This window comes from Nicotiana sylvestris, chromosome 5 (assembly GCF_000393655.2).
Source record: "Nicotiana sylvestris chromosome 5, ASM39365v2, whole genome shotgun sequence".
Lineage (NCBI taxonomy): Eukaryota > Viridiplantae > Streptophyta > Magnoliopsida > Solanales > Solanaceae > Nicotiana > Nicotiana sylvestris.
Genome location: NC_091061.1, coordinates 134,147,375 through 134,166,795, shown reverse-complemented (window position 1 = coordinate 134,166,795; position 19,421 = coordinate 134,147,375).

The window sequence follows — 19,421 nt, the reverse complement described above, 5'->3', positions numbered from 1 at the left end:
CTCGGAATTCGATAAAATTTACATCAATAGACTCCTTATCTCCCAACGAGTTCATACATATTAAAAGTACTAAAATCCGATCACAAATGACCCCTCAAACCCTTGCTCAAAGTATCCAATCTCAAGTCCTAGTTTCCCAATTTTTAACCCTTAATTTCCATTAATTTCAAGTCAAATCAGTGAAATAATGCCATATGATCGATTATTAGGTTCAAAAATCTTACATCCAGACGCTATCCCTTGATTCCCTCTTCAAAATGGCTTCCCCAAGCTCAAACCCGAATAAAAATGGTGAAGAACAACTCAAAATTCGCGAAGGGGAGTTTATATACTTTCTGGCCCAACAAAACCGCTCCTGTGGTAAGATGGTCACACCTGTAGACCCGCACCTGTGGTCCCAGGTACGCACCTGCAAAAATGACTTAAATCCTCAGGACCGCACCTGCGGTCACTCTCCCGCACTTGCGCCATCGCAAATGTGTTCATAAGTCCGCTTCTGTGGCTCCTCCTGATCTCCCTCCTGGCCACATTTGCGATTCTCTTCCGCTTCTGTGGGGGTCGCACCTGCGGCCTCCCAACCTTAGATATGGTTATGACAACAGTCCTAAGCTTCAGCTGCACAAACTCAATTCAAATCTTCCGTCAACCATCCGAAATCACCCCGAAGCCCCCGAGTCCTCAACCAAAAGCACAAACACATCATATACCACTACTCAAACTTGTACCAATCTTCAAAACACCTCAAACAACATCGAATCAACATAATCACATCGAAATCAAGCCTAAGATTCCAGAATCTTCCGAATTCCGCTTTTGATCAAAAAGTCTATCAAACCATGTCCGAATGACCTGAAATTTTTCACAAACATCCCAAATGACATAACAGACCTACTGCAACTCCCAGAATTCTATTCCGACCCCTATATCAAAATCTCACCTATCAACCGGAAAATGCCAAAATTCCAACTTCGCCAATTCAAGCCTAAATCTACTCTGGGCCTCCAAAACCCATTCCGATCACTCTCCTAAGCTATCCGAACCATCAGAATTCACATCCAAGCCCTAATTTACATAAGTTAACATCCGGTTGACTTTTCCAACTTAAACTCACTCAAAAGTGACTAAGTGTCTCAAACCTCGCCAAAAACCTTTCCGAACCCGAGCCAACCAACCCGATAACACATAATACCGATAAACAAAGCAATAAGAAGCAGGAATGGGGGAGACGAAGCGGTAACTCATGAAACGACCGGCCTGGTCATTACAGTTATTGTCTCCCTTGCTGGGATGTTGTTGTTTAATATTGTCTCCCTTGCCGGGATGTTATTGTTGATATTGTTTTTCCCTTGTCGGGATATGACTGTTGTACTATTGTTCCCTTGCCGGGATTTAATTGTAATTTTTTTGATTTCCTTGCCCTTATTACTTTGTGATTGTTGTATTGGTGAGAAAGAGTGTTAAAGCACGAAGGGTGATACCGTGCATTGTTTGGGTGAGGAAGAGTGTTAAATCCTGAAGGGTGATGTCGTGCATTATTTTGGTGAGAGAGTGTTAAAGCACAAAGGGTGATGCCGTGTATGATTTTATGAGGAAGAGTGTAAAAGCATGAACGGTGGTGCCATGCCGTACGATGTACAATTCCGTGCCGATTATATTGATTTTTATGGTGAGGACGAGAGTAAAAGCATGAAGGGTGATGCCGTGCAGATTATATTGATTCTTATGGTGAGGACGAGAGTAAAAGCACGATGGGTGATGCCGTGTACTTGTTTGATTTCTGATTCTTGTTGATAATTAAGTCATGATTTTCCTTATATTTACTTGCTGCCCTTCTGTTATCATTTGATGTTTCCCCGCAGCATGTTTCCCCTTCCCATCCTTAACTGTACATTTCTGCTTTTATTTTCTGCGGTATATGATTTAACTGCACAGGTTTATTTGATAGTCTGGTCCTAGCCTCGTCACTACTTCACCGAGGTTAGGCTAGGGACTCACCATCATATGGGGTCGGTTGTGCTGATACTACACTTTGTAATGTGTGCAGATCCTGGTACTGGAGCATACGAAGCGTAGCTTTGGGTTGCTGCCCTCAGTCCATTCGGAGATCCGAGGTAGTCCCGCAGGCATCCATAGGCCTTGAAGTCTCCTTCTATCCTTTTACTCTGTTTCTTTTATGTATTTCAGAGACAGTATTGTAATAACTCTTTCAGACCTTTATTTGCAGTATTCCTAGACAGTTTGTGAAATTGTGACACCAATCTTGGGTAGTTTACATATGAATTGGTATTGGCATATTTATTAATATATTACATTTCAGTCTTCCGCTTTTAATTTCCGCTGTTTATATAATGTTGGCTCTTAATTGTTAAAGGATTAAAAAATAGGAAAAAGGTAAATAATTCAAATGGTGGCTTGCCTAGCTTTCACTAGTAGGCGCCATCACGACTCCCGAGGGTGGGAAATCCGGGTCGGGATACTACCAACATCAGTGCTGCTGTTGATCGCGACCCTGCTGAACAATCTGTTGTTGCTGATATGCAGAAAAATGATTCTGATAAAAAAGATTGTTTTATATTCAAGTGTGTATGAGGGAGTTTATGTTTCTCATCTTAAAATTACTAAGCCTGTTGCTCATTTGGATGATTATTCTGATCTGCAGCCCACATTGAAATCTGAAATAAAAAATATAAAGGTGGTAGAAGGTGAAAATGAAAAACTAAAATTTGCCTCCTATAAAGGAAAAGAAGTTCCAGGAGGACAAGTACTATAGATTGGACAAAGTGCGAATGTAGTAGAAGAATTATTTGGTAGAGGAAAAGGAATTCGTAATGCCAGTTGGCATTTAAAATCTCCATATAAGGGAACAAGTAAAGGTATGAATTGGAGTTTGAAATATATTCGAAGATGTTGCTGGCATTATCGGAAAATAATCAAATATTCTGAGGATATTTTTGAAGCATATTTAAAAGAAAATAAGAGAAAATGTCGTCTACCAAAGTGAGTGTTGCTATTCAGCTTATTGTATTTTTATTTGATATATATGTTATTAACAATTCTCTTTTATTTTGTTTTTTATATTTGTTCTGTCTTTGTTTTTTAGGGGAGTAACTGATATCTACAAAGTAGATCTTATACTGGAAGCAAAGCCACATGAACTTTACAATGAGAAAATTTAGTCAAGAATGTTCTTTAAAGAGATTGTAGATGATAAATATACTTTTAATGATGCGGTATGTATATATCTTTTACGTTGTGAACTCATGATTTTATTTTGTATTATATTTGACATATTTATATATAATCTGAGGAAGAAGCATGTAGAGGAATTCCGTATATAGATGTTTTATTGTATTATCTAAGGAAGAAGCATATATATCACATCAATGAGTATCCATTTGCTTCAATAACAACAAATGTGGACTTTAACGATACTTTGGAATTTGCATATAAGGACGGGAATGATCATCCAAAAGGCTGGACTGATTTTGAATTTTGGAATGATCCTTCTCGATTGGGATTTGGTCTTTGTCAGTATATATTGGGTGAGAATCGTAAATGTGGGATTCCATGGTCATCTGTTCAAAAAGTTTTCTGTCCGATTCGACTTCCTGCACCATTGGTAAATGGTGAAATTCCATTAGATTCTTGCACTCATTATTTTATGGCGGTATTAGACTTGAATGAGAAGACCATATATGTATATGATTCGGTGTATAAGGGAGATAAGTATGATGTTATAAAGGAGCAACTTATTACTTATCAGCATTTCATTCCTGTGGTTTTGGAGCATTGTAAATTTGGTGACTTGCATCCTACATTTGGGTATGTGTATGAACCATTTGTGGTTTGCTAGAAAGAGTTACCAAAACATATAGGAAACAAAAGTTGTGGTGCATTTGTTATAAAGTATGTTGATATATTGATGCAGGGTGAAGATGTTATGACATTTGTGCCCAATACAATCAAACATTATCGTGAGTATCTTGGTTTTAGTCTATGGGGACATGTAGTTTGGAAACACAAATCAGGGTATTCAACTCCTCCAGAGATGGTTGGTGATGATTATGGAGATAATGGAAATAACGTTTGTAAATATCCTTTAGCACTTGGTAATACTCCAGTGTAAATACCTTGATAAACATAGTTTTTGCATTATATATTAAATATGAATACTTTGTTGATTGATATACAGAGTTTACTTTAAAATGTTTTGCTTCCTGTATATTATTCTAGATATCTATTATGTGAAAGCATATTATCCAGTAATTTATACTGGATGTTTACAGTCCAGTTTTATTTAATGGAATTCAAGCTATTTATTGTTTGAAAGAAATATCAATGGATTCGAGTTTATATTTTTTATGGTGTGTTTTTATGTATATTACGTTAGATTTCATAATATTTCCTGATGCAACTCTAGTATAATTAGTTGGAGTTCTTATTTGGTTGCTTCCTATAAATTAAGCTGGAAAATCTACTTATGAAGCTATATTGGCCAGTATATTATAATGGAGAAGTGTAAAATAGTGGAAAATTTGTATCTAGAACAATTTGCTGGATTTAAATAATTTAAAATTTTGTTTCCTGTATATTATGCTGGAGGTATACCATATAAAAGCTCAATGTCCAGTATTCTATGGTGTGTTTTTATGTATATTGTAACAACTCAACCAGTCATTTTGAACATTTACACTTTGCTCGCCAGTTCTCGGGCATGACATCCCCATGTGATGTATTATGACTTATGTAGCGTCGGTTTTGGTTTTTAGGTTAACCGGAATGAATTTTGAAGAAACAGTTCTTAGTTTGAAGCTTGAAATTTAAAAGGTTTGACCAAGATTTGACTTGTTAGTATATGATCTCAGATCAGAATTTTATGATTTGGTTAGCTCCATTAGGTGATTTGGGACTTAGGAGCATGATCAGAATGCATTTTGGAGGTTCGTGGAAGGTTTAGGCTTGAATTGGCAAAATTGTAATTTTGGCATTTTTCGGTTGATAGGTGAGATTTTATATAGGAGTCGGAATGGAATTTCAGAAGTTGCAGTAGCTCCATTGTGTCATTTGTGACATGTGTGCAAAATTTTAGGTTATTCAGACGAGGTTTGGTAGACTTTTTGATCGAAAGCGAAATTTGGAAGTTCTTGAAATTCTTAGGCTTGAATCCGATGTGATTTTGGTGTTTTGATGTTGTTTTGAGCGTTCCGAAGGTTGGAACAAGTTTGAAAGAGGTTATGGGATATGTTGGTATGTTTTGTTGAAGTCCCGAGGGCCTCCGGTGACCTTCGGATGGTTAAACAGATCAATTTTGGACTTTGGACTTGGCAGTTTTTGTTGGTTTAATGTTACAGACGATTTGTTCTTCGCGTTCGCGAAGGGTATTTTTTTGAGACGGCGAATTTTGCCTTTGTGTTCGCGTTTTGGGTGTCGTTTTCGCGATGTTGTGATGTTTTGATTCTCTGCCTTCACGAGGCCTGTGTTGCATTCGCGTAGAGTAAGTGGGAGCAGTTGGGGTCCCAGCCTTTTGTGCTTCGCGTTCGCGCAAGGAGGTCATGTTCGTGATGGTTTGGAAAGTGGACGCTTCATGTTCGCGAGCTGGAGGTCACGTTCGGATAAGAGAAAGTTATAGTCAGCGGATTTTTGTGCTTCGCGAACGTGAGGCTTTGACCGCATTTGCGAACAAGGTTTTGATGCCTGGGCAGAATGTTTAAATAGCTATTGTCCGCGATTTTGGGGCTAATTTTCACCATTTTTGGGTGATTTTGGAGCTTTTTGAGAGGATTTGATGAGGGATTCAAGAGATAACTCCTGGAGGTAAGATTTTTGAACTCAATACTCGATCCTATGTTGATTCTTACTTATTTAATCATGAAATATGTGGAAAATTAAAGCCTAAAATTGGGGAATTAGGGCTTGAATTTGGAGAGTGAAAATTGGGAATTTGAAGGGGCAATTGAGTTCCGATTTTAATGTTCTTGGTATGTATAAACTCGTGAGAGGATGAGGATTCTATTGATTTAACTTTTGTCGGATTCTGAGACGTGAGCCCGGGGGGGGGGGGTGAGCAATTTCGGGATTTTTGATGTAAATTGGATATTTTCTAGTGGGCTTTGTTCTCTTAGCATATTTTAATAGTTATGTACTGATTGTGGCTAGATTTGGAGAATCCGGAGGTCGATTTGTGAAGGCAAAGGCATTGGGGGCTAGAGTTTGGACCGGATCGAGGTGAGTAATGATTGTAAATGATGTCCTGAGGGTATGAAATCCCGGATTGCACATCGTTGTGCTATATTGAGGTGATGCAAATGCTAGATGACGAGTGTGGGCATGCGCCGTTGGGGATTGTGACTTGGTCTATCATGTAGCAACTATAAAGTTGTGTAATTGACTTAAATTATATGATACTTATGCGTTTTAGAAAAAATTTCCTATAAGTTGGTTGAATGTCATATTTGGGCCTTGTGCCAGAGCTGTTTGGACGCTTAGGGGCTTTTTCTTATTATCATCTAATTGTTTTTGATTTAAGATCTATACTCAGTCATGTTGTGTTTGCTAATTTCATAACTAAGTCTTTATTACTCCGTTTTGATGCAAACAATGATATTTTTGGGCTGAGCACCCTGTTTTCTGATAGCCCGAGTGGCTTGAGAGGTTTTCGACTAAGTGAGGCTGAGGGCTTGTGTTGTGAGGATATTATGGGATCGGGCTGCTTGCCGCAACATGTTGTTATTGATTCATGATTTTGTGAGGCCGCGAGCCTGATTGATTTATGCCACGAGGTGGATTGTTATGAGGCCAATGGCCTGATTGATTTATGCCACAAGGTGGGTTGTTATAGCACTTGGGCTGTAGGATCCCCTCTGGAGTCAGTACACCCCTAGTGAGCGCAGGTACCCATTGAGATGTGAGATATAGCTCGAGGGGCTGGTATTGTTCTGAGATATTTCCCGAGGGGCGGAATTGTTGACATTGTGCCCGAGGGGCGAACTTTTATGTGTTTATCTTTCTTATTTGCCTGTCATTTACCTGCTTAATTGTTGAAAAGGTATTTCTAAAGTTTAAGTTGAACAAAAATAATTTCTACATATCCGTACTGATCCACTGTTTTACTGGCTTTTACTGCTTCATTATAGCCTGTGGTGTGCCTTACGTGATTTCGTATTTCTCAGTCTTTATTTATGATTATTACTCACTGAGTTGGAGTACTTACTTTACTCTCTGCACCCGGTGTGCAGATTCAGGCATTGCTGATCCTGCTCGCGAGAGTTGAGAGCTCCCGGCAGATTTTGGAGTTCACGAGGTAGTTGCTCGGTGTCCGCAGCCCCGTGCTTCTCCCCCTTTATCTCATTTCTTTCTCTTTTAGTGATTCTGTAATAGTTGTAGACACTTTAGACTTGTAGTATATTGATAAATGCTCATGACTAGTGACACCCCGATATCGGACTGTGTTGGGTTTATTTTCCGCAACTGTACTGATAACTGCATACTTTTGGATTATTTATCATGTTTTAGACTTGATTCTGATTGTTTAATTGCTTAAAACTGAAATAAGAAGTGTCAGTTGTTCGTATCTTCACGAGAGGTGCCATCATGACCGGGTCCGGGTTTAGGGTCGTGACAAGTTGGTATCAGAGCCTAGGTTACATAGGTCTCACGAGTCATGAGCAGGTTTAGTAGAGTCTCATGGATTGGTACGGAGACGTCTGTACTTATCCTCAGGAGGCTACAGAACCTTTAGGAAAACCTTCACATTCTTGAATTCTTATCGTGCGTCCTTGATTCAGCTTGAAAAGTAACTCTTTGAATTCCTTCCACATGTTCTTATACGTGCATGAGCACTCAGTATCAGATATGCATCAATGACTTGTGATTTCCTTGATCTAGGGGCGAGATGTGATCTCGGTGTGTTGATGTTGGGCCAGTCTGGAGGACTTGGGGCCGGATTTTTGCCTATAGCTTGAGCCCTAAGCTGTTAGTTGCGTGATTTTTGGATCTCTAGGTTCTGTTGTGTCCCTAAGGGATGTAATGACTGGATAGCTACGTGATGAGTATGTTATGACTGCGAGGTGTATTCATATGATTTGGAAATGACGTGAAGGGTCTGCTGGAGAATGGAAGAACTATTAGGTACTTGATTTTCATCTTGATTTGAGGTATAGCCCCGAGTTATAGGTGTGTAAAGAATCTTTTCATGTTTCCTAGTTGGGTGTGAAGTAAATTTCATGTTGCGGTATGAGTTCAGACTCAGGAAGATTAAGTGACTGTGTAGTGTTTATGACGGTGGAAGGTATACAGAAATGTTAGTTGGAGGCAAAGCAGGTGGGTCATCTCATACGAAGTGTTCTGAAGTTATGTGATCCTTATGATTGTCTGTTAGAAGATCTTATTTACAAGTGAAGGATATGTGTTGCAATTTAAATTTGGGTCACTTAAGAGAGTGGGTTTAACTGTTGCGGGAGTGAATGCGAGAATTGCAGAAGACTTAAAGTGCTAGATGGTCTGTGTTTCACGAGCTTATGAAGGATGGCGTTTAAACTCACTATGGTATTATGGCAGTAATAGAGTATATGAATGATGAGTTATTGTGTGTGTTTTGATCTATGGCTTTGAGCCAAGTGGGAGAGTCGGCTATTGATTAGTTGGTTTCACGGTTATGTGCTATGTTGGTTCTAGTTTGAGGCGTACGGGTGAATCAGTTATGGTTTTCGGAGATTGAGACCGAGGATGGCTCGATTAAAGGAAAAGATTTCAACAAAGGTTATGTTATGCTTCATATGTGTATGAGAATTACGGAGTATCTTGAGTGGTTATTGGTGAAGGATGCTCGGTGCATGCGGAAGGAAGTTGCTTGGTTGCATTGAGGCAAGGTTACATTCTGCGGTGTCGGAGTGCAAATGAGGCACATATTGTTTGGTTCATTTGATATGGCTAATTGTAGTTTGAGTAGAGTGGATGACTCTAGAGAATGGTTCTACCGTGTTCAAGATTTTTCATGCCATGATTGGGGATTTTCAAGTTGTACTTTTGGCTAGAAACTGAGGTTTGCCTTTTGGAGGGTGTCAGGACTTGCATCATTTCTATATCAACTATGGGATTCTATTTATCAGCATCAGGAAGGTGAAAGTAACGGATTTAGATTCTCCTGAAGTCTCTTTAGAGTAAAGTATTTCGAATGTGGTTCTTTTGGGACATTTAAGAGAGTATTCATCGGCTTATGAGCCTTAGACGATGTGGTTTTATGCTTGGGTCTCATGTGGTGAGTCTGGGTTGAGGAATTGTGGTGTTATGGCAAGGAGAAGTATCAATTTGAAGGTAATTTAGAAGGAACTAGGATCAATAGGATATCTTGGTAGTGGGCCGGATCGGCATGGTAAAGATATGATTAGTCATTTGGATGATTTCGAGGTAATGAGTTTCTGTAGGTGTTTCGCGACAATTTTCTTGGGGTTTTAGTGGCCTGCGTAGCTTGGTTGAGTTAGAAGGATTCAGTCCTGACGGTTTAGTTTTGTGCAAATGGAATTCGGAAAGTTCTTGATGATTTCTACCACGGTTAGAGGTGTATATTTTCCACGGGCATGAGGAGCATGGGATGTATAGTGATTTTCTCCCAGATAAGGTCCAATAGAAAAGTTCTTGGCTAGTTGAGTACGTATTTGCGTGTGGCTCGGAATGGATATGAAGTTCTCATGTTTAACTTAGGATGGTATGGTATATGCGGTATGTTGTGCAAGACTTAGATTTACATGTGTAAGGTCACGGATCAATCCTGAAAGGAAGGTCATAATTTCTTAGGCAGCACGGGCAGCTTCAGATAATTAGAGAAATGAGCTCTAGATAATTAAGGAAATGAGCTTCAGATGATTTGGGAAATGATCTTCAGATGATTAAGGAAATGGTATTGCTAATTGGGGTGATTTGACGAGGGTATATGTTTCAGAAAAAGGCAATGTGATTAAGTTGATGGTACTTCGGTAGTATTGCGACAATCTCTTATTAGATCGATTGCTGATATTCGAGTTTGCTTGGTGGCATAGAAGAATTTTAGAGTATCTCTCGTGGAATGATTATGCATTAGAGGTGTGGTATATATTCGAATAGCGGAACTGAGATCAGGTATGGTGATTCGTGTTCTATATGGACTTAGAGACTGGGAGTTCTCATATTTAGGCTATGTTGTGGTTGTGGGTCGTGTGTATCGGCACTGTTTAGTGACTATCGGGGTTTGGAGACCCGAGTGGATCTTGTGCTGCTTGGTATGTTAGATTCTGATGTAATATTGGGTATAGACTGGTTGTCTTCGTATCGTGTTATTCTGGACTATTGCGCTAAGGCGGCGATGTTGGCTATGCCGGGAATGCCACAGATTGAGTGGCGAGGTTTGACGAATTTCATGTCCTAGTAGGGTGGTTTTATATTCTAAGACCCAGCGGATGGCTAGGAAGGATTGTCTTTCTTATTTGGGCTTTCGTGATGGATGTCAGTGCAGAGACTCCTACCATTGATTCAGTTCCGATGGTGAGGGACTTTTCGGATATGTTTCTTGTGGCCGGGCATGTCGCCAGGCGAGGTTGTTGATTTCAGTATTGATTTGATGCCGGGCACCGTATCGTATGGCACCAGCAGAGTTAAAGGAGTTGAAGGAGCAGCTTCAGGGTTTCCTTGATAAGGGGTTCGTTGGCATGCCAATGTGGATATGTGTTCTAACTTGAGTCAGCTTGGCTGGCTCCGAGTTGTATTGTTGAGGGATGTGTGATTCAATTTTTATTGAGCCTATTAATGTTCTGAGGAGATTTATGATTTACCTTTTCGTGTTGCGAGGCATTGGGATTTGTTGGTTATGAGAACTTGTGGTGCGGTGTTATTGGGGTCTCTTAGTGGAACTCGAGTAGGAGGAGTATTGGATATTGCTCGGCGGATGGCGTATCAGTTATGCCTTTTTGGGTTTGTGTGGTGTTATGTATTTGTTTCACTGTGGTTATGATGATTTGCTTTGGTTCTAGATGTCAATTGCGCGTGGTCGTCAATTTCAAGCAGAGTGACTTGAGGTGTTTCATGTGGACCAGTGTTTGGATAGGGTCGCGCATTACAGCGAAGTTATGTGGAGGTATGACCTTTCGGGTTAGATTCGAGTATTCTGTTTCTACAATGTGTGACGGGTTCTCAACCTTGTGTTTTGGTGGGACTAGTGAGCTTGCTATACATCTCTTTCATTTGAGTCATTTTCATGATTTGAGTATATTCGGATTGTTGCTTATTGGTGCGCGGATTGCACAAGTTGTGGCTTTAGCCTGTATTGATGTGTCATGTCACCAGAGTAGTTGTGCTGGATTAGATGAGATCATTAGGATCTTTAATGAATACGAACAAATTCGATTTCAGCATGTTGGAAGGATAATATCGAGGTTCGGCTCAGAAATTTGCTATGGTCTTTGCCAAAGGAGAAGTGGTTTCATGAATGGTTGATCTGAGAGATGGTTATGGTTTACTGCATGTGTCATTTATCATTGGCAGTATATGAAAGTGTTGGAATGAGACTTTAGTTGATAAGAGGTTTTCTATCGGTATTCGGGTGTTTTGTTCAGCTGCTGTGATTAGAAGCTATCGTACAAGTGTTTGAGTTATGTGGTATATCATGTAATTGCACCTGAGGTTGTGAGTATGTGTTATTACAGCTTGTATGGGCTTATTCAGAGTATAGATGTGAGATTTTGATCTTGTGGGTGATTTCAGAAGTGGAAATGTGGTTCTAAGGTTCATAGGCTAGGCTGGACTGTGAAATTTCAGTTACATTGTGTTATCGGACCTATACGAGATAGGGTGACATGGGATCAGCCCCGGGTATGTGCATAGTAAGGTTATTCAGCGATTGGTTGGCTTTTGGAAAAACTCTGGGCACGTTCGAGGACGAACGTATGTTTAAGTGGGGGAGGATGTAATGACCCGACCAGTCGTTTTGAGCTTTTGCACATTGATCGCTAGTTCTCGGCTTGACTAGCCCCGTGTGATGTATTATGACTTATGTAAATTATCGGTTTTGGTTTTCAGGTTAACCGGAATGAATTTTGAAGAAACAATTCTCAATTTGAAGCTTAAAATTTGAAAGATTTGACCAAGATTTGACTTGTTAGTATATGATTTCGGATTAGAATTTTTATGATTTGGTTAGCTCCGTTAGTTGATTTGGGACTTAGGAGCGTGATCGGAATGCATTTTGGAGGTTCGTGGAAGGTTTAGGCTTGAATTGGCGAAATTGAGATTTTGACGTTTTCCGGTTGATAGGTGAGATTTTGATATAGGAGTTGGAATAGAATTCCGGAAGTTGCAGTAGCTCCGTTGTGTCATTTGTGACGTGTGTGCAAAATATCAGGTCATTCAGACAAGTTTTGGTAGACTTTTTGATCGAAAGCAGAATTTGGAAGTTCTTGAAATTCATAGGCTTGAATCCGATGTGATTTTGGTGTTTTGATGTTATTTTGAGCATTCCGAAGGTTGGAATAGGTTTGAATGAGGTTATGAGATATGTTGACATGTTTGGTTGAGGTCCCGAGGGCCTCGGGTGAGCTTCAGATGGTTAAACCGATCAATTTTGGACTTTGGACTTGGAAATTTCCGCTGGGTTTGTGTTGCAGACGATTTGTTCTTCACGTTCGCGGTCAGGGACCCGCATTCTCGAAGGGTGTTTTTTGAGGCGGTGAATTTTGCCTTTGCGTTCGCATTTGGTGTCGCGTTCACGATGTTGTGATGTTTTGATTCTCTGCATTCGCAAGGCCTCTGTCGCGTTCGCGTAGAGTAAGTGGGAGCAGTTGGGGTCCCAACCTTTTGTGTTTCACATTCGCGATGGTTTGGAAAGCGGACGCTTCGCATTCGCGAACTGGAGGTCGTGTTCGCGTAAGGGAAATTCATGGTCAGCGGATTTTTGTGCTTCGCGAATGCGAGGATTCGACCGCGTTCGCGAAGAAGGTTTTGATGCGTGGCAGAATGTTTAAATAGCCATTGTCCGCGATTTTGGGGCTAACTTTCATCATTTTTGGGTGATTTTGGAGCTTTCTGAGAGGATTTGAAGAGAGATTCAAGAGATAACACCTGGAGGTAAGATTTTTGAATTCAATACTCGATCCTGTGTTGATTCTTACTTGTTTAATCATGAAATATGAGGAAAATTAAAGCTTAAAATTGGGGAATTAGGGCTTGAATTTGGAGAGTGTAAATTGGAAATTTGAAGGGGCAACTGAGGTCCGATTTTGATGTTCTTGGTGTGTATAAACTCGTGAGAGGATGAGGACTCTATCGATGTGACTTTTATCGGATTCCGAAACGTGGGCCAGGTTTGAGCAATTTCGGATTTTTGATGTAAATTGGATATTTTCGAGTGGGCTTTGTTCCCTTAGCATATTTTAATAGTTATGTACTGATTGTGGCTAGATTTGGAGCATCCGGAGATTGATTTGTGAAGTCAAAGGCATCACGGGCTAGAATTTGGATCGGATCGAGGTGAGTAATGATTGTAAATGATGTCCTGAGGGTATGGAACCCCGGATTTCACATCGTTGTGCTATATTGAGGTGACGCACACGCTAGATGACGAGTGTGGGCGTGCACCATTGGGGAATGTGACTTGGTCCGTCCCCTAGCAACTATGAAGTTGTGTAATTGACTTAAATTATATGATACTTATGTGTTTTAGAAAGAATTTCCTATAAATTGGGCCGAATGCCATATTTGGGACTTGTGCCAGAGCTGTTTGGACCCTTAGGGCCTTTTTCTTATTATCCTCTCATTGTTTTTGATTTAAGATCTACACTCAGTCATGCTGTATTTACTGATTTCATAGCTCAGTCTTTATTACTCCGTTTTGTTGCAAAAAATGATATTTTTGGGCTGAGCACCCTGTTTTACTGATAGCTCGAGTGGCTTGAGAGGTTTCTGACTGAGTGAGGTCGAGGGCCTGTGTTGTGAGGATATTATGGGACCGGGCTGCACGCCGCAGCATGTTGTTATTGATTCATGATTTTTGTGAGGCCGTGGGCCTAATTGATTTATGCCACGAGGTGGCTTGTTATAACACTTGGGCTGTAGGAGCCCCTCCGGAGTCTGTACACCCCCAGTGAGTGCGGGTATCCATTGTGATGTTAGATATAGCCCGAGGGACTGGTATTGTTCTGAGATATTGCCCGAGGGGCAGAATTGTTGACATTGTGCCCGAGGGGCAAACCTTTATGTGTTTATCTTTCTTATTTGCCTGTCATTTACCTGCTTTATTGTTGAAAAGTCATTTCATGAAGTTTAAGTTGAAAAAAAATATTTCTACATATCCGTACTGATTCACTATTTTACTGGCTTTTACTGCTTCATTATAGCCTGTCATGTGCCTTACATGATTTCGTATTTCTTAGTTTATATTTATGATTATTACTCATTGAGTTGGAGTACTCACTTTACTCCCTGCACTCTGTGTGCAGATTCAGGCGTTGTTGATCCTACTCGCGAGAGTTGAGAGCTCCCGACAGATTTTGGAGTTCACGAGGTAGCTGCTCGGCGTCCGCAGTCCCGTGCTTCTCCCCCTTTATCTCATTTCTTTCCCTTTTAGTGATTCTGTAATAGTTGTAGATACTTTAGACTTGTGGTATATTGATAGATGCTCATGACTAGTGACACCCCGGTATTGGGCTGTGTTGGGTTTATGTTCCGCAACTGTACTAATAACTGCTTACTTATCATGTTTTAGACTTGATTCCGATTGTTTAATTGCTTAAAACTGAAATGGAAAGTGTCGGCTGACCTTGTCTTCACGAGAGACGCTATCATGATCGGGTCCGGGTTTAGGGTCGTGACATATATTAAGTTAGATTTCATCGTTTTTGCTGATGCAACTCTAGTATAATTTAGTTGGAATTCTTATTTTGGTTGCTTCCTGTAAATTATGCTAGAATTATTACTTATGAAGCGTTATAGTCCAGTATATTATGACGGAGAAGTGAAAAAAATGAAAATTTGTCTCTACAATAATGTTGTGGAATTAAATAATTAAATTTTTTACTTTCTGTAGTATACTGGAGATATACCATGTGAAAGCATAATATCCAGTATTTTATACTGGACATTATAATTGAGCAGTATCAAACAATGGACAATTTGTATCCATAATAAATTATTGGAATTAGGGACATAAATTTTTTTGCTTTATGTATATTCTGCTGGAGATATACAATGTGAAAGCATAATATCCAGTATTTTATACTGGATCGTCACAAGCTAGATTTGTTTTTCTTAATTTTGAGTGATTTATTTTGGTTGCTTCCTGTAAATTATACTGGAATTACTACTTATGAAGCGTTATAGTCCAGTATATTATAACGAAGAAGTGTAAAATAATAGAAAATTTGTCTCTACAACAATGTTGTGAAATTAAATAATTAAAAATTTTATTTCCTATATAGTATGTTGGAGATATACCATGTGAAAGCATAATATCCAGTAATTTATACTGGACATTATAATGGAGGAGTGTAAAACAATGGAGAAGTTGTATCCATAATAAATTATTGGAATTAGGGACATAAAAATGTTTGCTTGCTGTATATTATGCTGGAGATATATCATATAAAAGCATAGTATTCTGTATTTTATACTGGGAAATTATTTTCATAAGATGTATAATCTGATGCATTTCACGATTTTCATAAAACATTTTGCTTCCTGTATATTCTGCTGGAGATATACAATGTGAAATCATAATATCCAATATTTTATACTGGATCGTCACAAGCCAGATTTGTTTTTCTTAATTTGAGAGATTTATTTTGGTTGTTTCCTGTAAATTATACTGGAATTACTACGTATGAAGCGTTATAGTCTAGTACATTATAACGGAGAAGTGTAAAAAAAAGGGAAAATTTGTCTAGAACAATGTTTTAAAATTAAATAATTAAAATTCTTACTTCATGTATAGTATGCTGGAGATATACCATGTGAAAGCATAATATCCAGTAATTTATACTGGACATTATAATGGAGCAGTGTAAAACAATGGAGAAGTTGTATCCAGAATAAATTATTGGAATTAAGGACATAAAATGTTTTGCTTGCTGTATATTATACTGGAGATATATCATATAAAAGCATAGTATGTTGTATTTTATAATGGAAAATTATTTTCATAAGATGTATAATCTGTTGCATTTCATAATTTTTTATCGTTCTATGCTGGAGTTGTCATTTTCGTATAATTTTCTGGAAAAGATTTTGATACTATGTCGATCATATTCCATAATATCAGAAACATAAAAGAAATATTACAAAGAACAATCACACATAAACATAGTAGAAGATAAAAAGCACCCAAAAGAAAAGAAAAGCCACACAAAAATAAAGAAAACATAAACAAAAACATTAAAAAAGGATTAAGAAAACTAAGAATTATCTGCCTCATCAGAATAATACTCCTCAATTTCTCGATATATCTCATCATCATCCGAATCAGAGATAATTATAGGATACCCGGAAAAAATACCACAAAATATTGTGAGATCAATCTTCAACCTGTTGAAATCATGACGCAACTGATTTTGTTCAATTATTATTCTGTCCATAAGATAAGGAAGATTCTTTAAGCTATATTCGAGCTTCGCACAATTGTCCCTGCTGGGATACTTAAAAGAATCAAACTTCTGGAAAACCTTGTCGAATGAGGTTGAATAACTTTCAGAACTGCGTCTCACATTCAGCCTGTTCTGGAATGATTCATCAGCAAAAGAACCGAGGTCTTATTCTTTCCCAATCAGCCTTTATTTGCTCCCACTTTTTACAAAATATTATCCATTGGTACTTTAGTATCCCAATCAGACTTTAAACTCTCCCACTTCTGCATAAGTTCATCCATTGTAAGCTTCCTACTTCCGCTAGCATCAGGCATGGTTTTTTTTTTTGAAAAAGCTAAAAGACTACTGATGAATATAAATTTAATGAAATATGATAGAAGTTTATGGATGACTATGAAACTTCTCTAGTGAACTAATTGTTTAATATAGTCAAAGTGTGCACCTACTAAATTTAATATGTATAAATGTAAAGGTAACTTTTCAGGTTTGTTTGATGTTTAAGGTTCAGAGAAATGTAACTTTTCGCACATTCCAAGAAAAGTAGGCGGTAAAATACGACAAGTCATAAATGCAAATAGAAGTGTAACTTCAGATTAATAAGTCAACAGTTTTTATATAATATAAAAATAAATTATATAAAACATAATATCCAGTATATTATACTGGTGATATATCATGCAAAAGCATAATGTCTAGTATTGTATACTGGATGCGCACAATCCAGATTTTTGTTACCATAAATTTGTGACGACCCGGCCAGTCGTCTCATGGGTTGCCACTCCGTTTTCCCCATTTCTGCTTCTTATTGCTTTGTCTACCGGTTCAATGTGTGATCAGGTTGGTTGGCTCGGGTTCAGAAAGGATTTGATAAGGTTTGAGACACTTAGTCTCTTTTGAGGAAGCTTAAGTTGAAAAAGTCAACCAGATGTTGACTTATATGTTAGAGGGCTCGGATGTGAGTTCTAATAGTTCGGATAGTTTGGGGAGGTGATTTGGGACTTAGGAGCATGATCGGAATGAGTTTTGGAGGTTCAGAGTAGATTTAGGTTTGAATTGGCGAAGTTGTTATTTTGGCGATTTCCAGTTGGTAGGTGAAATTTTGCAGTAGTTCCGTTGTGTCATTTGGGATGTGTGTGCAAACTTTCAGGTCATTCGACATGGTTTGGTTGGATTTTTGATCAAAAGCGGAATTCGGAAGATTTTTGGAAACTTAGGCTTGAATTCGATGTGTTTTGGTTGATATTGATATTGTTTGAGGTGTTTTGAAGATTGGTACAAGTTTGAATAAGGTTATGGGATATGTTTATGCTTTTGGTTGAGGTCCCGGGGGACTCGGGGTGATTTCGGATGGTTGACGGAGGAGTTTGAGATTTTGTGAAGTTGCATACTTTTTTCTGCTTCTGGTATTTCCGCACCTGTGGATTGGGGACCGCATGTGCGACGCTGTATATGCGGGAAAATGATCGCACAAGCGAAATCTAGGAAGTAGGCAGGAAACCGCATAAGCGGTTAGGAGGACCGCACCTGCGATGTCTCAGATGCGGATATGGGATCGCAGATGCGGAATAGAGGAACATGAGTCAAAACAGCAGAAGCAGTTGGTTGACTGCAAATACGGTACCGCAGAAGCAGTAAATTGGCCGCAGATGTGAAAATTCCTGGGCCAGAAGGTATAAATTATTTCCTTCGCAATTTTTGAGCTATTTCACCATTTTTGAGTCGGCTTTGGAGCATTTTGGACGATTTTGAAGAGGCATTTCAAGGGAACTTCATTGAGGTAAGGATTTTGGACCTAAAACTCGTTTCTATGGTATTATTTCACGGATTAGGCTTGTAATTTATGGAATTTAAGGGTCAAAGTTTGGGGAAACTAGGGCTTGAAAACTTAGACATTTGATTGAGGATTTGAAGGATCATTTGAGGTCGGATTTTAGAACTTTTGATATGTATGAACTCGTGGGGAGATAAGGAATCTATTGATGTAAAAATTATCGAATTCCGAGACGTGGGCCCGGGTGTTGGGTTTTGGTAATTTCGGGATTTGTGTTGTAAATTTATTATTTTCGCTTGGTCTGCGTTCCCTTAGCATATTTTGATGCCGTGATTCTGATTTTGGATAGATTCGATGCGAGTGGAGGCTGATTCGAGGGGCAAAGGCGTCACGGGCTAGAGATTTGACCGGATTGAGGTGAGTAATGATTGTAAATATTATTCTGAGGGTATGAAACCCTGGATTTGCACATCGTTGTGCTATATTGAGGTGACACACATGCTTGATGACGAGTGTGGGCGTGCACCGTTGGGGATTGTGACTTGGTCCGTCCCAAATAACTATTTTACCGCGTATTTGACTGAAATCTATTTGTGAACATCATGTTTTGGGCTGAACGCCATATTTGGGCCTTGTGCTAACTATTTGAACCCTTAAGGGATTTTATTGATATTTCCTCACTGTTTTGACTTTATACTTGAGCTTAGTCATGCTATATTCCACTGTTTTCATAACTCAGCCATGTTTACTCTATTTTAACACTTAAATGATCTTTTAAATGATATTTTGGGCTTATAATCATGTTTTACTATTGCCCGAGTGACTTTTGAGGATTTTGACTGAGTAATGCCGAGGGTCTATTTGTGAGGAAACACTAATTAGAATTATGAGGCCGAGGGCCTGAGATATGTACGCCATGAGGTGGCTTGTTGATATGAGACTGAGATATCTGTTTAATTGTTGAAAAGGTATTTCCTGAAGTTTAAACTAAACTTATATGATTATTCGTACCTTTACTGATTCACTGTTTTAATGGTTTTACTGCTTCATTA